Genomic DNA, 21,694 nt, shown 5'->3' with positions numbered 1-21,694 from the left:
TACCCCGGCCCATGCATTAGTCGCAAGTACCCCATATGTCCTTTTTTAGCAAAGTCATGCTAAAATTCACGGAAAAATTTCAGCATGACCTTTCCTGAAAATAGGACATATGGAGTACCCGAATTTGTCAGAACGGAAGTTAATCGACATTCCGGCAAACTCAAGGGTCTCTCGGGGTACCTGCAGCAGCATCACAAGTTGACAAAATTCCCAAGTAGTACAGCAGCAGCATCACAAGTAGTACCAATGAACATATAGTCCAGCACATTATGAATTTCGATAAATGACAGCAAGTTAACTCATTGTGAACATATAGTACCAATGAACATATGGTCCAGTAGCAGCATCTATTTACCCACTTGAGTTAGGCTCGTCCACACGTAAGTTATCTTACAGACAGCAAGTAGTACAGCAGAAGAATCACAAATCTGAGACAAGAAGTAGCACAATGCTCACCAATATTGATGATAGGGTACTCATAACAGTAGCACAATGCTCACCAATATTGCAATCAATAAAAACTGTCATGAAGCTAGGGCAGACTAAGAAACTGGTTCATAAACCAGGCTCCCCAATATTTCAATCTGATATTCTACAGTTTTCAATAAGCTAGGGCAGATAGCAGAGAAGCTAGGGCAGCTAGTGGAGCAAGGCAGGAAGCAGACCTTCCTGTTAGGCAAGGAAATAATGAGTACCAGGAATATAAATGCAAGAGCATATGTTTTCATAGGTGGCAAATTACACCTACAGCGTAGCGTAGCATTAATGAAACCAGTTATAACAACAGCATAGCATTAGTGAAAACTTGAAATGCAACGGTAGTAGCGTTTGGCTGCAACAAACTAGAATGCAGGAACAGGACATGTATGAAACATGAGATTGTAGGAAAATAGTCACTATCTGTAGCAGTGCTCAACTTGCATAGAGGCAGTTAGATTGACAGGAGAAACAGCGGAAGAAGAGCTCAAGGATTATAATTCCTCTGCTTGGATGATCACAACTTGCACAGAGGCAACAAGGCATGATGACTAAAAAATGAATCTTAATTAATGGCTACTAGTAAAAAAAGGTGATACTACTAGTATAAAACACAAGAAAGACACCACTTATAAATCCCTAAATATAGATGAACTGCAAAAAGAATATTCAGAGTTCAATACACCAAGCTCCAATATAAACTGCTGACTATGATTGGTGATCCCCCTACTTCAACCTCCTCATGGCTACTACTTGGACACAAAGTTTTTCTCTAACTTAGCAAACCAACAAATCTCCTTGACTTCACTCTTGCTTCAGAGCACACACCAACTTTCCTAATTGACTGCCTAGCTGCCTCTGCCTCCGCTGCTCCTCTGCTGGTTTAGCTCTCCTTCTCACCTAGTACCTCCTAAACTGCAAGCAACTGCAATGCAACAACCACTCACTCTGTGATTGATCCATCTATTTCTCCTGCCCTCCTCACTCACCCTCCTCTATACAAACAAAAAATCTTCTTAGGGGGAACCAATTAAGTAATGGAACTTCTTAGGAAATTAAGTAATGGCCGACACCAACTCGTGCACAATGCCTAGTGCTTGTTTGACTTTACTGAATTACCAACGCATGGCACACAACACATTATATTTTGTCAGGTCACACAACACTTGTTCTGCAAATCTTAGTGAACTTTTGAGTGCATTTATCACTTGTTGGAGTATGCTACAGCTTCTGCAAATCACAAACTCCTTTAGTTTACATCTCAGTTTTAGCTAACACTACAGTTTCAGTGAAGGAGTCATAACTGAATAACAGGCACTATAAATGAATTTGATGGCATCAAACTAAATTTTCAAACTCACAGCAACAAATTGAACAGTGAGTAAGCCTGAAGATTCTTCTCTTGCAAACCCCCAACCCTAGCTACTTAATTCTCCAACCCCCTTTCCTTGTCCAAAATTCTCCAACCCCCAACCCTAAAACACATCAGAAGGAAATCAAGAGGGGGAAGAGGGGTAAGCGGCTCGGGTGCTCACTGGGGAGGTCGAAGGCGACTCGGGGTAGCCGGAGCTAGTCGAGGCGGCGCGAATTCGGCGTCGAGCGGTGGCGATGGTGGCCGAGGCGGAGGAAATCGGCGGGCGTCGAAGGGATGGCTCGAGGGCGTCCGAGCTCGTCCGGGTCCTCGTAGTCGAAGAGGAAGACCTCCTCCTGGTCCTCCTCCTCCGGCTCGGGGCGAGAGGGCGCGGGGGAGCTGCAGTGGTGGGGGGCGCGGGGGCGGCGGCGCGGGGGAGCTGCTGTGGTGGGGGGGCGCGGGGGCGGCGGGGGTGGAGTCCGGCAGGGGTCGGGGCGACGGCGTCGTGGGTCAGGTGAGCGCGCGGGTGGACTGGCGAGGGAGAGGGACGAAGGGGATCTGGCGAGGGAGAGGGAGGAATTAGCTAAGGGGGGGGGGAAACTTACTAATGGCGCACCCCAAAGCGGTGCGCCATTAGAATTTTTTTTTACATAGCAATGGCGCACCCACGATCGGTGCGCCATTCGTAATCTTTTTTTATATAGCAATGGCGCACCAGCAAGAGGTGCGCCATTAGTAATCTTTTTTTATATAGCAATGGCGCACCAGCCAGAGGTGCGCCATAAGTAATTTTTATTATTATTATTTTTTGTTGCATCTAATAATTTTATAGAAAATGAATATGAATATGAAACACTAATAATTTTTTATAAAAAACAGTAATAATTTTTTTTTAAATATCATCAAATTTGTTATTTGAAAATATTTATGAATATGAAAAAATAACATCAAATTAATTATTTGAAAATATCATCAAATTTGTTATTTGAAAATATAATCAAATTTCTTTTTTGTTGCAATTTTAGTTGCATTCATTTGTGACGGTGGAGCGGGCCGGGAAGGGTACGGTGGGTCGTCGGCGGCGGTGGAGCGGGCCAGGGAGGGTGCGGTGGGTCGTCGGCGGCGGTGGAGCAGGGGAGGGTGCGGTGGGTCGTCGGTGGCGGTGGAGCGGGGGAGGGTGCGGGGGGTCGGCGGCAGCCGGTGGAGCGGGGTAGAGGGTGCGGGGGGTGCTCGGCGGCGAGGGGGACCGGATCTGGCGAGGTGGGATAGCGATCGAGATGGAGGGGATCGAGATCGAGTGTCCATGAAATTTTAAAATATTCATGAGTTCAAAAGGTGCCCATGAAATACAATCGAGAAATGAAGGCTACAATTTAAATACAATCGATCTTAGCTAGCTATCTGTTCACAATCTTCTTGCCCTTATTTTTCGTAAATGGAGTTCTTCTCTTGAACGGACGTCCTTTAGGTAGGGTGGTCCTGCTTCTTCTTGTGGTGTATGCTGATACTTCATCGTCGTCGTCATGTTCCATCTTCGGGTCGCCGTACTTGTCGAAGTCTTGCTCATTGGCGACTCCATCCATTCCGATGATCTTCCTTTTGCCTCTTCTCACGACAACATGACTGGGCTTTGACGGGTCGGTAATGAAGAAGCATTGGTCCACTTGGGAAGCCAGTACCCATGGCTCATTTTTCGCGGTGACGTTCGCGCCTGCGGTCTTGGATTTGGCTTCGGGTATAACCATGGTGGCGAAATACCGGTCTTCTTTTATGACGCTCTTGGCCCATCTGACACGGAACATCGGGACCTTCTCTCCAGCGTAGGTCAGCTCCCAAATCTCCTCGATCCTTCCGTAGTATCTGTCCTTGTCGTTACCGGTGTAGGATTCCATCGTTACCCCGGAGTTCTGATAACCATCACTCTTCATGTCCTTTTCCTCGGTGTAGAATGTGTAGCCGTTGATATCGTACGCCTCATACGTCATCAGGTTGTGCTCGGCGCCCTGTGACAAGGCGAATATGAGTTGTTCTTCCGCGGAAGAATCCTCATGTAAAGGGTACGACAGAAGCTTCTGCTTGAACCAATGCGTGAAACATGAGTTGTGCTCTTTGATTATATCTCCGTCCGTCCTCTGTTGGCCTCGGTCATTGTACGTCTTCTCAATAAAGGTTTTGTGCTCTACCACCCAAGGATCGACCACGTCTATGTGTTGTAGCACGACTACGTTTGCTCTTTCAAAGTCGGCGAGTCGACCATCGAAGTTGACATGCATTTCGCGGCAACCCTCACGGTGACCCCATCCAGCGAGCCTCCCGAGGTGCCTGTTGACGGGCAGACCAACGGGGTTCTCGATGCCTAGATAATTCGTGCAGTAGGAGATGCACTCTTCGGTCAGAAAGCCCCTGGCTATGCTTCCCTCTGGACGTGACATGTTGCAAACGTATCCTTTGATGACACCATTCATCCTTTCGAACGGCATCATGCTGTGCAGGAACGTCGGCCCGAGTTGGATGATATCCTCCACGATATGGACCAGCAGATGCACCATAACGTCGAAGAATGCAGGCGGGAAGTACATCTCAAACCCTAAACCCACACGGTTTTCGAAGACCCGGGATCTCTATCTAGCTGGCGATACGTTGTGTCATCCATGCACCTGACGCATCCAGAAAATCTGTGGACCACCTGCCCCGCGAGATATCCGTAACCGAGATAGTCGTGCACCGTCGTGAGCAGTGCGGCTCTCATAGGGAAATATTCTTTCTCTGCGGCGTCCCACGTATTGGCTGGCGTTTTCCACAACGTGTCTAGCTCCTCTTTCAGCAGCCCCAGATACAGATTGATGTCGTTCCCTGGTTGTTTCGGCCCTTCAATTAGCATACTCATGTGAATGTACTTCCTCTTCATACACAACCAGGGGGGAAGGTTGTACATCCACACAAACACAGGCCAGGTGCTATGTGTGCTTCTTTGGCTGCCAAACGGATTGACTCCATCGGTGCTCGCGCCCAGCACGATGTTCCTTGGATCCTTCCCAAATTCTCAGTGTTCGAAGTTCAACGCTTGCCACTGGCTCCCATCCTTAGGGTGACTCAGCATCTTGTCTTTTTTATTTATCTCCGGATCATTTCCGTCATCTTCTCGCTTCTTCTCCTCCCTATCCGCGTGCCAATGCAGGAGCTTTGCTACATTAGGGTCCGCGAAATACCGCTGCAGACGAGGAGTGATCGGAAAGTACCACACCACTTTTCGAGGAGCTTTCTTCCTCTTCTTGTATCGAGTGGCGCCGCATACCGGACATATGGTAGACTCCGCGTGCTCGTCCCGATAAATGATGCAATTGTTCATGCACACATGGTATTTCACGTGCGGTAAATCCAGAGGACACACCATTTGCTTCGCCTCCTCGAAACTGGTCGGGCACTTGTTCCCCTTGGGAAGACGTTCGTGCCAGAATGACATGTTCTCGTCGAAGCATGCGTCGGTCATTTTGTGTTTTACCTTCATCTCCAGAGCCATGAGCGTTGCTTTCCGGCGGGTATCCTCGGGCCTGCATCCTTCATACAATGGAGTAACCACGTTTATCTCCAGTTGATCCAGCTTGGCTTTCTCTCGGGCGGCAGCTCTTGCGTTATCGGTCTGCTTGAGAAGCAGCTCTTGAATATGAGGGTCCTGCACCCAGCCCATCGATGGTCCATCGTCGTCTGCTTCGCCGGCATCTTCATCTTCATGATCATGCCCTTCGTCTGCTCCGGCATCTTCCTCATCATCATGTCCGGCATCTTCTACATGATGACTGCGTACAGCATCACCGTCGTGATCATGTCCTGGAGATTCTTCGTCTTCTCGCCCGCCCGAGCCGCGGTGGTTGTCTTGCTGCCCTTCCTCATTTGTTGCCCGGCCCCCATGGACGACTTCATAGTCATCTTCATCACCTTGCCACCGATAGCCATCCATGAAACCACGCAAGAGCAGGTGGTCCCGCACCTGCCCGAAATCCGGGTCCGCAATAAGGCTCTTCAGCTTGCATCTTCGACACGGACATCTTATCTTTGTCTCGTTCTTTTCAAGCATCTCGGCCTTCGCAGAGCTCAAAAACCTATTCACGATGCCTTCGGTCATCGTGCGGACCATGGTCGCCTGCGGGGTAGAGCAAAACGATATTTTAGAACCAAGAAAAAATTTGGCATGACTTCCCTAAAAATAGGACCAAAAAGAATGCATAGTGCCAAAATTCTCGCCGAAACGGAAATGAATCAACATTCCGGCAAAATATTGGCAACTATCGCATTTCAAATACCGGTACCTGCAAACACAAACATATATGCAACACCACAAACATATGCAACACCACAAACATACATAGATCTAGCTAGGCCATAAAAAGTGCATGTGCACGTTGTTGGAGGGAGAACAACATAAAGATAGCTTCCCCCTTACTTACCTATCAAAAAAGGTAATTTAACCACTTAATTTGGATGAATTTATGGTGCAAATGAGGTGAGGAGGAGGAGGCAGCCGAGACAAGCTTGGAGGAGGTGGAGAGAATGAAGTGGGGAAAGTGAGTGGGTTGTGTGGCTGTCCAAAATATCTAGCTCGTCCCAGGTTACTAATGGCGCACCACCAACAAATGCGCCATTAGTAGTTTTGCAAAAAAAAACACACTAATGGCGCACCAGGGAACAGTGCGCCATTACTAGATTAAACTAGTAATGGTGCACTATTCCCTGGTGCGCCACTAGTAGTTTTGCAAAAAAATAAAAAATAAAAAAATATAGTAGTGGCGCACTATGAGGCTGGTGCGCCATTACTAGTTAGAACTAGTAATGGTGCACTATGCCCTGGTGCGCCATTAGTATGTTTGGAAAAATAAAAAAAAAATTGTTACTAATGGCGCACCGTGTGTCTGGTGCGCCATTAGTGTCTTTCACACTAGTGGTGCACCAGCCCCTGGTGCGCCACTGCTATATAGTAGTGGCGCACCACATGTCTGGTGCGCCATTAGTGGCCATTCCATCTATAGCCCTTTTCCTAGTAGTGGAAGACTTGCAACCTTCAGCCCATATGTATTCCCTAGCACCCCAAGCCACGGATTGATTTGTTCAAGGAAAAGGAGTTGCGGTGCGAATACTAGTTCATGCACAAGACTTCGATATCCTCGTTGATGGTTCCCCACCTGAACTAGGTAGTGTTTATAATAAGACTACTACGTGGTCATGCTTGTCTGGGATAGTGTGTTCGCATGTATGTAGCAGAACCAGCTCATGTTTTGGAGCTTGCTATCGTAGTTCATTCCCCGAGAATCTCGCAAATCCGTCTCGTCGGTTTGTGTTGCAAACTTTCTTTTCCAGACATGCTGTCTGAAATATCCTGTTTCCAACCAGATCTGAATCTCAGGCAGATACGATGGTTGGAACATTCCCAACATTTGCATTTTGTTCCCAGCTTGCACCCCATTGTGCCAATTTCCTATGGGTTGTCCTTCTCAGCAGTTGCTGTCAAGGATCATCTTCAAAAGTGGAGTTACCATGGGTCCCATACATCTCCGGTGATAAGCAAAAGTCATCCATTGCGTTGTCTTCAAGAAGGTAGTCCACATCATCCATCCTAGTCTGGGTATGCCATTTCTTCGAGCTCTTTCAAACGATCAATTGTAAATTGCCTTAAGCTGGTATGAAGAGTTTCAATGATCTATGGATCAAAAGTAATTCTTTTTGCCACTTAAGGGAACAATCCAACGAGTCACCTTTCCCAAGGTGCCCCGTTACGGGATCATGGCAATTATTTCCTCGCCACCTTGACACCATCCACCATCTTTCTAAGCGTGGAATTGTTGCCCACCAAATCAAACCCCGTCATTTGTTCTTCCATCCCTCTCGATGTGTTTTTTGTCTCAACTCGAGATGTTTCAACATCTCATTCTGCGAGTTGATCTTGTATAGCTCGATCTTCGAGAAGATCAATCCTAGTATAGTTTCTTTCCGTCGTAATCGCGTGGATGAAGATCTCAAAAGCGAGGATGTCAAGATCAATGTATGCAACGAATCAACAACCTTATGAAGTGGAACCTGGATCGTGAAGATTGTGTTGGTCTTGTGCCCCCTCTATCTTCCTACCTCATGTCTTGAATCTCGGGACGAGATTCTTGTTTAGTGGGGGTGAGTTGTCACAGCTCTAGCTTAGCCTTTGCTTGTCCTTGCATGATCATCATGTCATCATGTTAAATCTTCTCAAAAAGATGAAGTGGGGATGACAGAAACCCCCAGCACCACTTAAACCAACTAGGGTTACTAAAATACTTTTTCAATGAACCTGAAATGCCCTTCTAAAATGTTCATCATCTTTGCCTTGGGTTAGAACCTCTGCAAAAAAATGGTGCACACTTTTCTAGGACAGTCTGGATTTTTGAATTAAATCATAAGTATTTGAATTTGGACATCTAAATTCTATAAAATATTTTAAATGTCCAAATAATCTTGAAAGCATTTGAGGGTTGTTGGAAATATTTTCAAAAGTGCCCACAATTATTTTCAGGATTTTACAAAATGAATTAGTATTTTTACTAATTCAAAACAGAGAAATAAAATAGAAAACTGAAACAGAATAAAGGAGAGAGAGAGAGAAACCCACCTGGGCCTCACCTGTGCTGGCCCAGCCCACCTGGCCTGGTGGCAGTCATCCCTAACCTCTGCCAGTAGGCAGAGGCGGGATAGCGCACGCGTGCGCGAGGCGCCACGCCTCCCCCTGCTTGCCGCCGACCGCCTGGAGCTCTCTAGGGACGCCAAGCACGTCCCCAAGCCCCACCTTCTCGCTCGCGTCCCCGTTCCCCGCCTCTCTCTCGCTTCGCACCTCGGACCCGAACGCGTCCGTCGTCGCTGCTCACTGCCACCGCGCCCATCGCCGTCCCCTTGCCCCGTTGCCGTTTCCTCTAGCTCCGCCTTGATGCCGTGAAGCTCCAAGCCAAAGAACGCGCCCGCGGATGGCCTGCAGCATCGTCACCATCGCCATCTTCCTCGTTTGCTCCGACGAACACCGTCGCTCGATTCGCCGACCTCCAAGCGTCCCCGAGCATGCTGAGCTACTCAACGGCCTCCCTGTGAGCTCCGCCGCTTTCTCCCTCTCTTCCCCGCGTCATTTTCGCCCTCTAACCGCAGCCCCGAGATCACCCGAGGCCGCCGTCCGCCATGACCGGCGAGCCCGTGCTCCCAGCTTCTCCTACTCGCTCCAGGGGTACTGATATGCTCCTGGCGCCTCTAGGAGGCTGCCTAGCCACTCCGTTGGCTCGCCCGAGCATTGCAGCCCCGGACTCGCTTGAGCCGAACTCCGGCCGCCGTCGCGAGCTCTGCTCCGGCGAGCTCCACCGTTCCCACGGCCTGCCGCCTGTTCCACTGGATGCACGCTGCCCCCAGCTAGCCGTAGGTCCAAACGGTGCTCGATCCCGTGGACTACAGCGCGACCCCGAGCGCCACCGCCGCGCGATTCGGTCGCCGGCGGCTAACCGCCGTTGTGGATGACGTGGCACACTTAATTAGGGGCTAATCACTCCGCTAACTAAACCATGTGCAACTGACAATGGGCCCAATGCCCTAATTAACCCTGGGATTTATTCCCTGTTTAGTTTAAATTAAACCAGCCGGCCCCCATGTCAGTTGACCCTGCCACGTCAACGTTGACCTGGCCCCACTGGTCAGCCTCTGTTCTTGCCCTGTTACACTGACTTGTGGGTCCCACTGGTCAGGTTTGACCTGGACTGCCCTGTTCACCCGCTGACACCACAGTGATGCAATGGTGACACAGTAAAGCATTTTCTAGATTTAAGTTTATTCAGGAAATTCCAGAAAATGCTACAAACTTAAAAAATTCGTAGAAATTAATCTGTAACTCCAAATGCAAACATTTATATATGAAAAATGGTTAGAAAAATCCAATCTATCCACTGGTACTGGTTTCATGCATGATAAAGCAACTTAACCTTGCTGTTCAAGTGAAACAAGTTAATGCAACTTTATGACTTCATAAAATGGGTTTGCATTTGAATCTTTGGTTCAAATGGACTCATTTCAATCTGTTCTCACTTGCATTAGCCCAAAACACATTCATATTGCCATGTCATAGCATGCATCATATTGTTGCATATCGTCATGTGTTGATTGTGTTTGATGTATCTTTCGTGGTAGGTTCTGCCTCCGAGGATACCCACGATTATCCGACTGAAGGGCGGTATCCTACTACCGCTCCATCAGGCAAGCAAAACCCCCTTGTTCATTCCGATACAATCTCGCTCCTGCTCTCTTTTACATTAGGACAACAGCAATTCATCTGTTACTTGCTGCGGTAGTTGAACCCCTTATCCTCTGCATGACCTGTCATTGCCACAGTAAATAGATGAAACCCACTAGCATGAGTAGGAGTTGTTTGAGCCCTGATGTGCCTACTCATTCATGCTTGTCTGTCGTGCGTGCTATTGCTTAGAGTTGTGTCAGGTCTGATTCATCGAGAATGAATTGGAATGGTGATGAACATGTCCTACTGTGTGTGAGCTAAGTGTGTGAACACGATTTAGTAAAGGTAGTGGTGAGAGGCCATGTAGGAGTACATGGTGGGTTGTCTCATTGAAACCTTCCTCAGGAACTGAGTTCTGTGTTTGTGAACCATGAATAGCTACTACCACACATTGGGATCCTTAATTGACTCTCTTGGCTTCTTAACCACCCTTGTCCTCTGTCCAGGAGTTGCAAGTAGTTTCTGGTGTTTGTAGTATGCTGGAGGCTGTGCGCAGCGCTGACCCGCGGGGTGGGCTGTGATGCGGTAGGCACGTGGCACGGTGTACCGGGCGCCCGTGTGGTGTCTCGGGAACCCTGCTCACATCATTCGGGGCCGTAGGTGGAAACTTCGGCCGGACTCCCTGCGGATGGAACCTGAATAGGAGATAAACCTGGACTAGAGACTCGAGTGTTTAGGTAAGCCGTGGCTGACACCCTCGCCAGGCTTCCGCTTGAAGGTTGCCGAGATACATGATGTGTACATGGCGGTAAGTGGCGAGAGCGTGTGTGAAGAAATACACCCCTGTAGGATTAACATCATCTATTCAAATAGCCGTGTCCGCGGTAAAGGACTTCTGGGTTGCCTATAACAGTTCATAGACAAGTGAAAGTGGATACTCTAAAACTCGCAAGATAAGCGTGAGTGCTATGGATGGCCTTCTCGTAGGGAGACGGGAGCGGATCCATAGTGGTGTATTGATATGGTGAATATGTGGACTCGTGTGCGCCACCTCAAAAGAGTTACTTGCAGTCATAGTTTAGGATAGCCACCGAGTCAGAGCTGGCTTGCTGCAGTTAAACTCCACCACCCCCTTTGTTGATAATGATGCATATGTAGTTAGTTCTGACGTAAGTCTTGTTGGGTTCATTTGTACTCACGTTTGCCTATTTTATGTTTTGCAGAGAGACGTCAGTCTCGCTAGTAGTTCCGCGTGGACTTCAACATTTAGCTTTTTACCTCAGCTACGATCTTGGGCCCTCGACAGGGTCTTGTAGATAGTCAGGCAGCTCAGCGTTCTTCATTTGTAGTTGTCTATACTCAAACAAGTTAAGCTTCCGCATGTGCTTGTTGCTTGTATGCTCTGTATGTTGGGGTCATGAGAGCCATGTTTGTAATACTTGGCTCCTCGGAGCCTAATGAATAAATACTTGAGTCATAGAGTTATGTTGTGATGCCATGTTGTATTTACACATATCGAGCATATGGTGTGTATGATTGAAATGCTTGGTATGTGTGGGATCCGACAACCTAGTTGTTTATCCTTGGTAGCCTCTCTTATGGGGAAATGTAGTCTTGTGCTTCCATGAGCCATAGTAGTCCGCTACAGCCCAGTTCACCAGAGCCCTGCTAGCCCAGCACTACTGCTCCGGAACACTTGACCGGCCGGCATGTGATTCACCTCGTTTCTGTGTCTGTCCCTACGGGGAAATGTCACGCGGTGACATCCGGAGTCCTGCCTAGCCTGCTACAGCCCAGGTTCCCGGAGTCCTGTTAGCCCAGTGCTACAGCCCGGATTCACATGCTGCTGACCGACATGCTTGATGTTGATTCATGTATGCCTGTCCCTGTAAGTTAGTGCCACTTTTGGGTTCACGACTAGTCATGTCGGCCCGGGTTCTCCGTCATATGGATGCTAGCGACACTATCATATACGTGAGCCAAAAGGCGCAAACGGTCCCGGGCCATGGTAAGGCGACACCTGTGGGAATACCGTGTGTGAGGCCGCAAAGTGATATGGGGTGTTACAGGCTAGATCGGTGTGACTTAGAATCGGGGTCCTGACACGGCCGACCAACCAGCTCGACTCACCACGTCTCGACTTGTTCTACGTACCGCGAGCACGGTAGCAATGGTCACTGTTCATCAAGAGGCAACCCAACACCGGCTGCTATTCATAGAGCCTCCATGGGGTCCTGTTCATCCACCCCCAACCAGCTGGGGTGCGGCGACCTCCCACTAATAGGGAAAACCTTATACACAGAATCTTAGCAGCAGTGTTGTTTAAAACCAAATGCTACTGCTAATTATCAGTAGCGAGCTTCAGGAAACCGCGCTACTAATAGCCAAGTAGCAGCAACGCTCTAGGTGAAACAAGCGCTACTACTATAATTGCCACGGCGTTGCCTCCAGGCTAGACATAGTAGTAGCGCTCTTCCTCTGGACGCGCTACTGCTAAAGTACTTAGTAGTAGCGTTTTTCTTCAAAACTCGCTGCTGCTAATTATCACCCCCTTTCAACTAATTAAGTTTAGTCCCATACTGCTAAGCGAACAAGGTGTTTACCACCTTAAATATGTTACTTCTCAAACTATCTCGAGCACTTGGTCTTCATTGAACTATATGTGTAGGATTTGTGGCTGCAATATTAATCCTCGCCTATGCCTATATAGGTACGGTGAGGATTCCTGTTGAATATTTAGATTCTACCCAAAAAGATCAATGATGACCAATGTATATTTTTGATGTTTTTACATTGCTTAGACTTAGCAGTAGCGTTTTTTTAGGAAAAAGCACTATTGATATTGGGCTTAGCAGTAGCGCACTCCCTGTACCAGCGCTACTACTAAAGCAAAACAAAACACGCGCCCCGGCCAGCCCCCCGCACGGTCATCTCTCAATCGTCCCCCTCCGCCCGACGTCGGCAGCTGCAGTTAGGGTTTCTCCTCCGCGACCGCTGCCGCAGGTAATGCTCCTCCCCCTCTCGCTGCTCCTCCACCCTCTCGCCGCCCACTTTGTCGCTAGCCGCGAGTTCTGGCCGGGCGCATTTGGTCAACCGCCCTCGATCCCCTCGCCGGCCGCTGTCGTCGCCTCCTCTTGTAGGAAAGTCACCTTCCTTCCCCTCGTCAGCACCCCCGACCGAGGTCACCATGCCATCCCCCCTCCGCTCGACAGCACCCCCCGAGGGCTGCCCTACCTAGATGCAGCGAGGGCTTATGAATTTCTTCCTGCTACATTTTGATTTAGTAAGCTAGTTCATATGGAACATTTTGATTTAGTTGATATGATTTAGTTTATTTAGTAGGCTAGTTGATTTAGAACATTTTGATTTAGTTGATTTAGTATGCTAGTTGATTTAGTAAGCTAGTTGATTTAGTAGGCTAGTTGATTTAGTTGATTTAGTAGGCTTGTTGATTTAGTTGATTTATTGTTATTTTTTCTGTAGATGGATAGCTAGATGCTTTTGTTTTTCTGTAATAACTTATTTTTTGGCAAAATGTAGGTGCCAATTTAGTTAAATTTGCCACTTGTTTTTTAATCAATTATCTTAGGCAATAGGGGCCAAATTAGATGAATTGTCTTGGTAGGTGGTACCCTGATTTGTTAGATATTTGTGAAAAGTTTTTCCAGCAATAGGTGCCACCGAAATGCTTTGGTAATTGGTACCTTGTCATCTAATATGTTACTAGATCTTAGGATTATAATTGTCCATCAAATTGCTTCTCGCGCAAGAACCAAAAATATCACATGCTACTGTTTTTCATTCCTGTGAAGTGGATCGTTAATCCTTTGCTCATATTGCTTTAGGAAAATGGCGCCACCACCACCACCACCATGTCGAATGTGCAAGTCAAGGTGCGCCAGCAGCCTTGCAACTGGCAAGCTGTTCGGCATCTACTTGCAGCTGAGTTTTCGTCATGCGGCGGTAAGAAATTAGATGAAATGTAACAACTATTTTATTTTTAGTGTTGGCATTACTGCATTGTGTCATTTTGCTTTTTTTACACAGATCGTCCCATGCAATGTGAGGTTGAAATTCAACAAGCTGACAGGAGACACTGTGGCATTTGAGGCTCCTGGGGGGCGTACACTATGGAAGTCGAGAAAGGATGCAATATGTCATAGATTGGAGGAGATGAATGGGCCCGTTTCCTTGCCCGCATGCGTCTTACTGGTGGTGAGTTGATCAGCTTCTCCTTCAGAGCAGAAAGACCCAAGCTGGCTGTCATTTATATCAACCTGGTGGAAGATGATGAAGAGGACGAAGATGATGAAGATGACGAAGATGATGAAGATAATGAGGACCCACTCGATGAAGATGATGAGAACCCACTTCATGAAGCCATCGTAGCTCAAAGAATAAGGCTGAGCGAGGAGGAGGTGTGCAACCTATGGGACATCATTTCGCCACGTGATGACTTTGTCGGGGTGCCATTCGTGACCCGCCTGACAAGTACCATGGTCGATCGGCATGAAATGGTATGTTATACTGACTATAGTAATTTGATGATATATATATGCTTTATTGTTATACTTACCAATGCAAATTATCCAAGGAACTATTAATAGTGTAGATAATCCATATATACTTATTAGTAGAATTAATGCTTAATTAGTACAAATGTGTAGTACTGTGTCTTTTGATAGTGTAGAAATCTATACTTAATAGAAATATATTTGCAAGAGTATGTGCGAGGCTATTTATTAATTGATATGTTTTTCTTATTCAGAAATTGCCAAAGAACCTATCTGTGAGTTGTGGTATCGAGCTTGATGAAGAAGGATCAGCTGGACTACGCCTTACCGCAAGGGGCTCCGTCACCACATGTACTTACCGCATGGACACAGACGGTCGCACACACTTAAACTCAGTTGGGTGGAAGCGATTCCTCGTTGGCAAGAATCTTCGTGTTGGACAGGCCATCCTAATTACTATCAGGAACACCCACTGCCCAGGCTTGAGGATGATGATCATCGTCGATATCATATAGAACTACATATGTGTGTGTGGCTACATCATCTATAACTACATATGATGATCGTCGTCGATATCATGTAGAACTACATATGATTATGTCGATATCATCTAGAACTACATATGATGATTGTAGTCGATATCACCTTGTACTGCTTGAGGATGCATGTTGACTATATGAAATTGTTATCTAGTACTCCCTCCGTTCTAAATTACTCATCATGGTTTTACTTCAAATTTGAACTAAAACCACGACGAGTTATTGGGAATGGAGGTAGTACTACCTAATACCTATAATGCTTTATGAAAGTGATATCTAGTAGTACCAAGTATCTCGAAATTGCAGTTTATTGAAACTGAAACTGGGTAGGAAGCTGGGGGGAAATGATGAAACACATAGCAGCAGCGCGGGGCTAGGAAAGCGCTATAGCTAACTAATAGTAGCGTGTTCTGGAAAAGTGCTGCTGATATAGTCAATAGTAGTAGCGCGGGTACAGACCGCGCTACTACTAACAGTTAGCTGTAGCGCCTTATTAGTAGTGCGGCTGCCCGCGCTGCTGATAGCCTCAAAACCCATGCTACTACTAGGATTTTCCCTTGTAGTGTCCTTGTGGTCCTGTTCATCCAGCAGCAATGGCGAACTACCATGGGGTCCTGTTCATCCAACCCCCACCCGGAACTGTTCATCCACAGCCAACCAACCGGCTGGACTCACCACGTCTCGACTCGTTCTACGTACCGCGTGCACGGTAGCAATGGTCACTATTCATCGAGAGGCAACCCAAGACCGGCTGGCTACATCTCGCACGGGGGCTCGATCAACTTCAGTAAGCAGCAGCTGTGATCGATCGCTCTAGTTCAGTTAGCAACAACAACGATGGAATCGCTCGTGTTCAATCAGGAGCGAATGAATCGCTCGGGTTCAGTTAACAGCTAAGGGATCGATTGCTAGGGTTCAGTAACGTGCGATCGCTCAGGTTCTGTTAGCCAATGCCTCGCACACACGCACATTCACAAGAGAAACACGCAAACCTCCATGCATCGCTCGGCCCCGACCACCCACCATAACCGGGAACTCCCTGATATTTTCCTCGCCCTCACTTCTACCACAATTTTTTCCGTCATGGATGGCCCAAAGGATGTCATGCAGCTGCGTCTCCAGCCCTCCCAGGACGAAAAGCCCATTTTCTGTCATGATTTTTTGTGATAGAAGTAGGAGCCCACCACATCTATGATGATACGTGTTTTTGTCACAATTATCATCATAGAAGTGCCATAAGCCTGACAGACAAAAAATTTGTTCGCCCCAAATGTCATGGATGTGTCCTTTTTTGTAGTGTTCGCAACTAAGCCCCCGAGTGTGGAGCAGATCCTCACTCGGATTATTTTTAACTTAGGCGAAAACTAGTTTGTAGCTAAGCCTTTCTCCTCTGCACACACTGGAGGTGTGTTAGTTTCCGAATGCAGTTAGCATTGTGTAATGAAGCGCGACCGTAGGTCGAACTAGACGATATATGTGAAAAACGACAATTTTATTCATCTAAGTTCATTCGGACTAACATTACAAAAGGGAAATTTTTACTCTAAGTGTAAAACTTGCGGAGTAGATCCGCATTCCAAGATCTGGGCTCCTCTGACTGTTTGGCAAAGTTGTAGAGCCTATATGCTCCGTTAGGTAGGACCTTCGATATGGCGAATGGCCCCTCCCAGGGGGCCCAGCTTATGAGGTTTTTGCGGATCCACTTGGAGGACAAGGTCTCCTTCCTGGAAGGCATGCCCTCTGACGTGTCTGTCGTGGCAGTGACGCAAATCTTGCTGGTATAACGTCGACCTTACAAGCGCCAGCTCACGTTCTTCCTCCAAAAGGTCCAGGCTATCCTGCCTTGTTTCTTCAGCTTCAGCTTCTGAGTAAAGATCCACTCGGGGAGAATTGTGGAGAAAATCACTCGGCAAAACTGCTTCTGACCCGTACACCATAAAGAATGGGTTAGACCCGTTGTCCTGATGATGTTGTGTGGGACTCCGAATCTGAAGGTAATCTCCTTGATGAATTGAATCACAGTGGCCGAGTCATGTGATACGTCTCCAACGTATCTATAATTTTCGATTGTTCCATGCTATTATATTATCTCTTTTGGATGTTTAATGGGCTTTACTAGGCACTTTTATATTATTTTTGTGAGAAACCTATTAACCTAGAGCCCAGTGCCAGTTTCTGTTTTTTCCTTGTTTTTGAGTATCGCAGAAAAGGAAAACCAAACGGAGTCCAATTGACCTGAAACTTCACGGAACTTATTTTTGGACCAGAAGAAGCCCAAGGAGCATCGGACATGGACCAGGGGGGTCCCGAGGCCACCACGAGGGTGGGGGTGCGCCCTACCCCCCTGGGCCCTCCCTCCTGCCTTGTGGCCGCCTCGGGGACCCCCCTAACTTGTTCCCGACGCCAGCATCTCTTATATATACCCAAAGTTCCAGAAAGAAACCTAGATCGGGAGTTCCGCCGCCGCAAGCCTGTGTAGCCACCGACAACCAATCTAGACCCGTTCCGGCACCCTGCCGGAGGGGGGAACCATCACCGGTGGCCATCTTCATCATCCTGGCGCTCTCCATGACGAGGAGGGAGTAGTTTAACCTCGGGGGTGAGGGGATGTACCAGTAGCTATGTTTTTGATCTCTCTCTCTCGTGTTCTTGAGGTGGTACGATCTTGATGTATCGCGAGCTTTGCTATAGTTTGATCTTATGATGTTTCTCCCCCTCTACTCTCTTGTAGTGGATTGAGTTTTCCCTTTGAAGTTATCTTATCGGATTGAGTCTTTAAGGATTTGAGAACACTTGATGTTTGTCTTGCATGTGCTTATCTGTGGTGACAATAGGATATCACGTGATCTACTTGATGTATGTTTTGGTGATCAACTTGCGGGTTCTGTGACCTCGTGAACTTATGCATAGCGGTTGGCACACGTTTTCGTCTTGACTCTCCGGTAGAAACTTTGGGGCACTCTTTGAAGTACTTTGTGTTGGTTTGAATAGATGAATCTAAGATTGTGTGATGCATATCGTATAATCATACCCACGGATACTTGAGGTAACATTGGAGTATCTAGGTGACATTAGGGTTTTGGTTGATATGTGTCTTAAGGTGTTATTCTAGTACGAACTCTTGAATAGATCTATCCGAAATAATAACTTTGAGGTGGTTTCGTACCCTACCATAATCTCTTCGTTTGTTCTCCGCTATTAGTGACTTTGGAGTGACTCCTTGTTGCATGTTGAGGGATAGTTATATAATCTAATTATGTTATTATTGTTGAGAGAACTTGCACTAGTGAAAGTATGAACCCTAGGCCTTGTTTCAACGCATTGCAATACCATTTGTGCTCACTTTTATCATTAGTTACCTTGCTGTTTTTATATTTTCACATTACAAAAATCTATATCTACCATCCATATTGCACTAGTATCACCATCTCTTCGCCGAACTAGTGTACCTATACAATTTACCATTGTATTGGGTATGTTCGGGACACAAGAGACTCTTTGCTATTTGGTTGCAGGGTTGTTTGAGATAGACCATCTTCATCCTACGCCTCCCATGGATTGATAAACCTTAGGTCATCCACTTGAGGGAAATTTGCTACTATCCTACAAACCTCTACACTTGGAGGCCCAACAACGTCTACAAGAAGAAGGTTGCGTAGTAGACATCATCCAACTTTTTATTGGTTTGGCCTCGAGCCACTTGTTAGACTTGTCCACTGTTGCTAATAGGTGTGTGAAGCCACTCACCCTAGTCCGGAGAGGGCCGACCATGTCGAGCCCCAAGACGGAGAATGACTAAGTGAGGCGGATAGTCTTTAGGGTGGACGGCGGCCTGTGTGATTGGTTCACATGGAACTGGCACCTGGCGCATTGATCCACTATGTCTCGGGCCGCCTCATTGGATCGGGGCCAATTGATTCTGGCTCTGAATGCTTTGGCGACCAATGTCCGAGAGGACGCATGGTGCCCACATGTTCCCGAGTGAATCTCTCGCAGAATTTGTTGTCCTTCCTCTGGTGATATGCATCACTGAGTGACTCCAGTCATACTTTTCTTATATAGTTGATCTCCCATGACGGTGAAATCCTAGGATCGGCGGACCATCTGGCGGGCTTCATCTTCAGCCGCTAGGAGCTCCTGCCGGAGTAGGTATGCGAGCTATAACTCCGTCCACTCGGGAGTATGAATAGTATCTCTTAGACTAGGTAAATTACTATAGGAATGTCCACTTCACTCGGATTGGAATGTCCGACTGGTTGTGGGGGCTCTTCCACAAAAGGATCTTCCTTGATCGTGGGCGAGTGTAGGTGTTCCTGGAACACATTCTTGGGTATTGTCTTCCGGATTGAGCCCATTTTGGCAAATCATCAGCCGCTTGATTCTTGAGGCGTGGCACGTGACGGAGCTCCAGCCCTTCGAAGTGTTTCCCCAGTTTCCTGATGGTATTAACATAGCCGGTCATCGCGGGACTGCGGATATCCCCCTCTTTCATGACTTGGTTGACCAGTAGATCCGAGTCGCCATAGACCATCAGTTGGCAAATTCCCAGAGAAATTGCCATTCGGAACCCATACTGAAGAGCTTCATACTCATCTTTGTTGCTGGAGGAGTTGAAGTGAATCTGAAGCACACCACTTAGTCGGTCGCCATTAGGAGACACCAAGACCACTCTAGCCCCGGAGCCATGGAGCATCTTGGAACCGTCAAAGAACATCATCTAGTGTTTGGGAACACTCGGCATAGATTGCTCTTGCTCAATCCATTTGGCCAGGAAATCTACCAGGGCTTGTGATTTGATGGATTTCTTCGCTTCAAACTTGATGTCCAACGGAAGGAGCTTGATGGCCCACTTAGCCACTTGGCCCGTGGTATCTCTGTTGTTCATGATCTCAAACAGAGAGGCATTCCTCACCACTATGACCTACTGTTCTTGAAAGTAATGCTCCACCTAGAATATACTATCTGATCTATGCCAGGGAGAGGGAAATGATCTTTTGGGCAGTCCCGATTGATGTGCTTAAAATCAATACACATTCGGAGAGAATTATTCTTCTTCGGTACCATGATGACGTTGGCGAGCCACTCAGAATGGTACACCTCTCGGATGAACTCGGCGGCTAGGAGCTGCACTATCTCCTCGCCGATTGCCTTATGCTTCTCGGTGGAGGATCATCAAAGGTGCTCTTTGACAGACTTCATCATCGAGTCGACACGGAGTCTGTGCACAGCCAGCTCCCTGGGAACACCCGACATGTCAGAAGGTTTCCATGCAAAGATGTCCCAATTCTCACAGAGGAACTGGATGAGCTTGACTTCCTATTTACTGTCAAGCGTGGTGGAGATGTTCGTCGGGGAAGCACTTGGATCTTCCGAATGGACGTGCACCAGCTTCGTCTCCCTGTCGACTGGAAAGCGGATTCCACAGTTGGCTTATTGGACTTCAGCAACTCACTTGAATCTACCGCCCTTTTGTATTCGCCAAGCTCGGCCATCGCCATCTGCTGATCAACAACCTGGGAGCCCTTCTGGAGGCACTCTTCGGCCAACTTCTGATTGCCTGTGATGGTGATCACACCTTTCGACCCTGGCATCTTAAGCTTAAGATACACGTAACATGGCCGGGCCATAAAACGTGCGTAGGATGGCCAACCCAGGATGGCGTGATAAGCGCTTCAGAAGTCCACCACCTCAAAAGTCAGTCGTTCCTTTCGGAAGTTCTTCTCCCGCCGAATATGATGTCGAGGGCAATCTGGCCGAGTGATTTGGCCTTCTTCCCGGGGATTACCCCATGGAACTGCATGTTGCTCTTGTTGAGCCGTGTCATCGGGATGCCCATCACCTCCAATGTGTTGGCGTAAATGATATTAAGCCCACTACCGCCGTCCATTACGACTTTGTGAAATCTTACTCCTCCCATGACTGGATCTACCACCAAGGCCTGCCGCCCGGGGATCGGTATGTTGGCCGGGTGATCCGACTGACCAAAGGTTACTAGCGTCTTGGCGTAGCCGAGATATTTGGTGACAGTCACAACTGCCATGTTGACCTCTCGGTAGATGACTTTGAGGCGACAACTGCTCTCAATGTCGGCAAAGATCATCAAGACGTTCTAGACATTGGGGTACCCAAAAGTACCTTTGGCTCCCTCATCGTCATCTTCATCCTTGTTTTTAGAGGAATCTTGCTGCATCTCTTGCTTCAAGAGCCAACACTCCCGAGTGGTGTGCTTGGGCAGATTCAAGCTGCCCTCCTCATCTTTCCTTGTAGGAATCTGGCAAAGTTGGTCAAGGATGTCGCTCTTCATGGTGACTTGCTTTTTCCCTTTCCAATCTTTCTTCTGCTTTTCGGAGCTCTTTTTTCCTTGGCCGGCCAAAACCGCGGCCTTGGCGCTCCCTCCAGCATCTACTTTCCGCTTGTGCTTCTTCCCCTTGGTTTCCGACTGATGAGCGTCACTTGCTCGGCTTTTTCCACTCCACAGTCAGTCCTCCTCTTTAGTGTTGGCATACCGGTTGGCTATGTCCATAGCTCGACTGAGAGTCAGGGTCTTAGTTCGGCCGAACTTCATGTTCAGCTCCCGGTACCTGACCCC

This window comes from Triticum aestivum, chromosome 2D (genome assembly GCF_018294505.1).
Source record: "Triticum aestivum cultivar Chinese Spring chromosome 2D, IWGSC CS RefSeq v2.1, whole genome shotgun sequence".
In the NCBI taxonomy this organism is placed as follows: Eukaryota; Viridiplantae; Streptophyta; class Magnoliopsida; order Poales; family Poaceae; genus Triticum; species Triticum aestivum.
Note: the sequence above shows the minus strand (reverse complement) of the source record.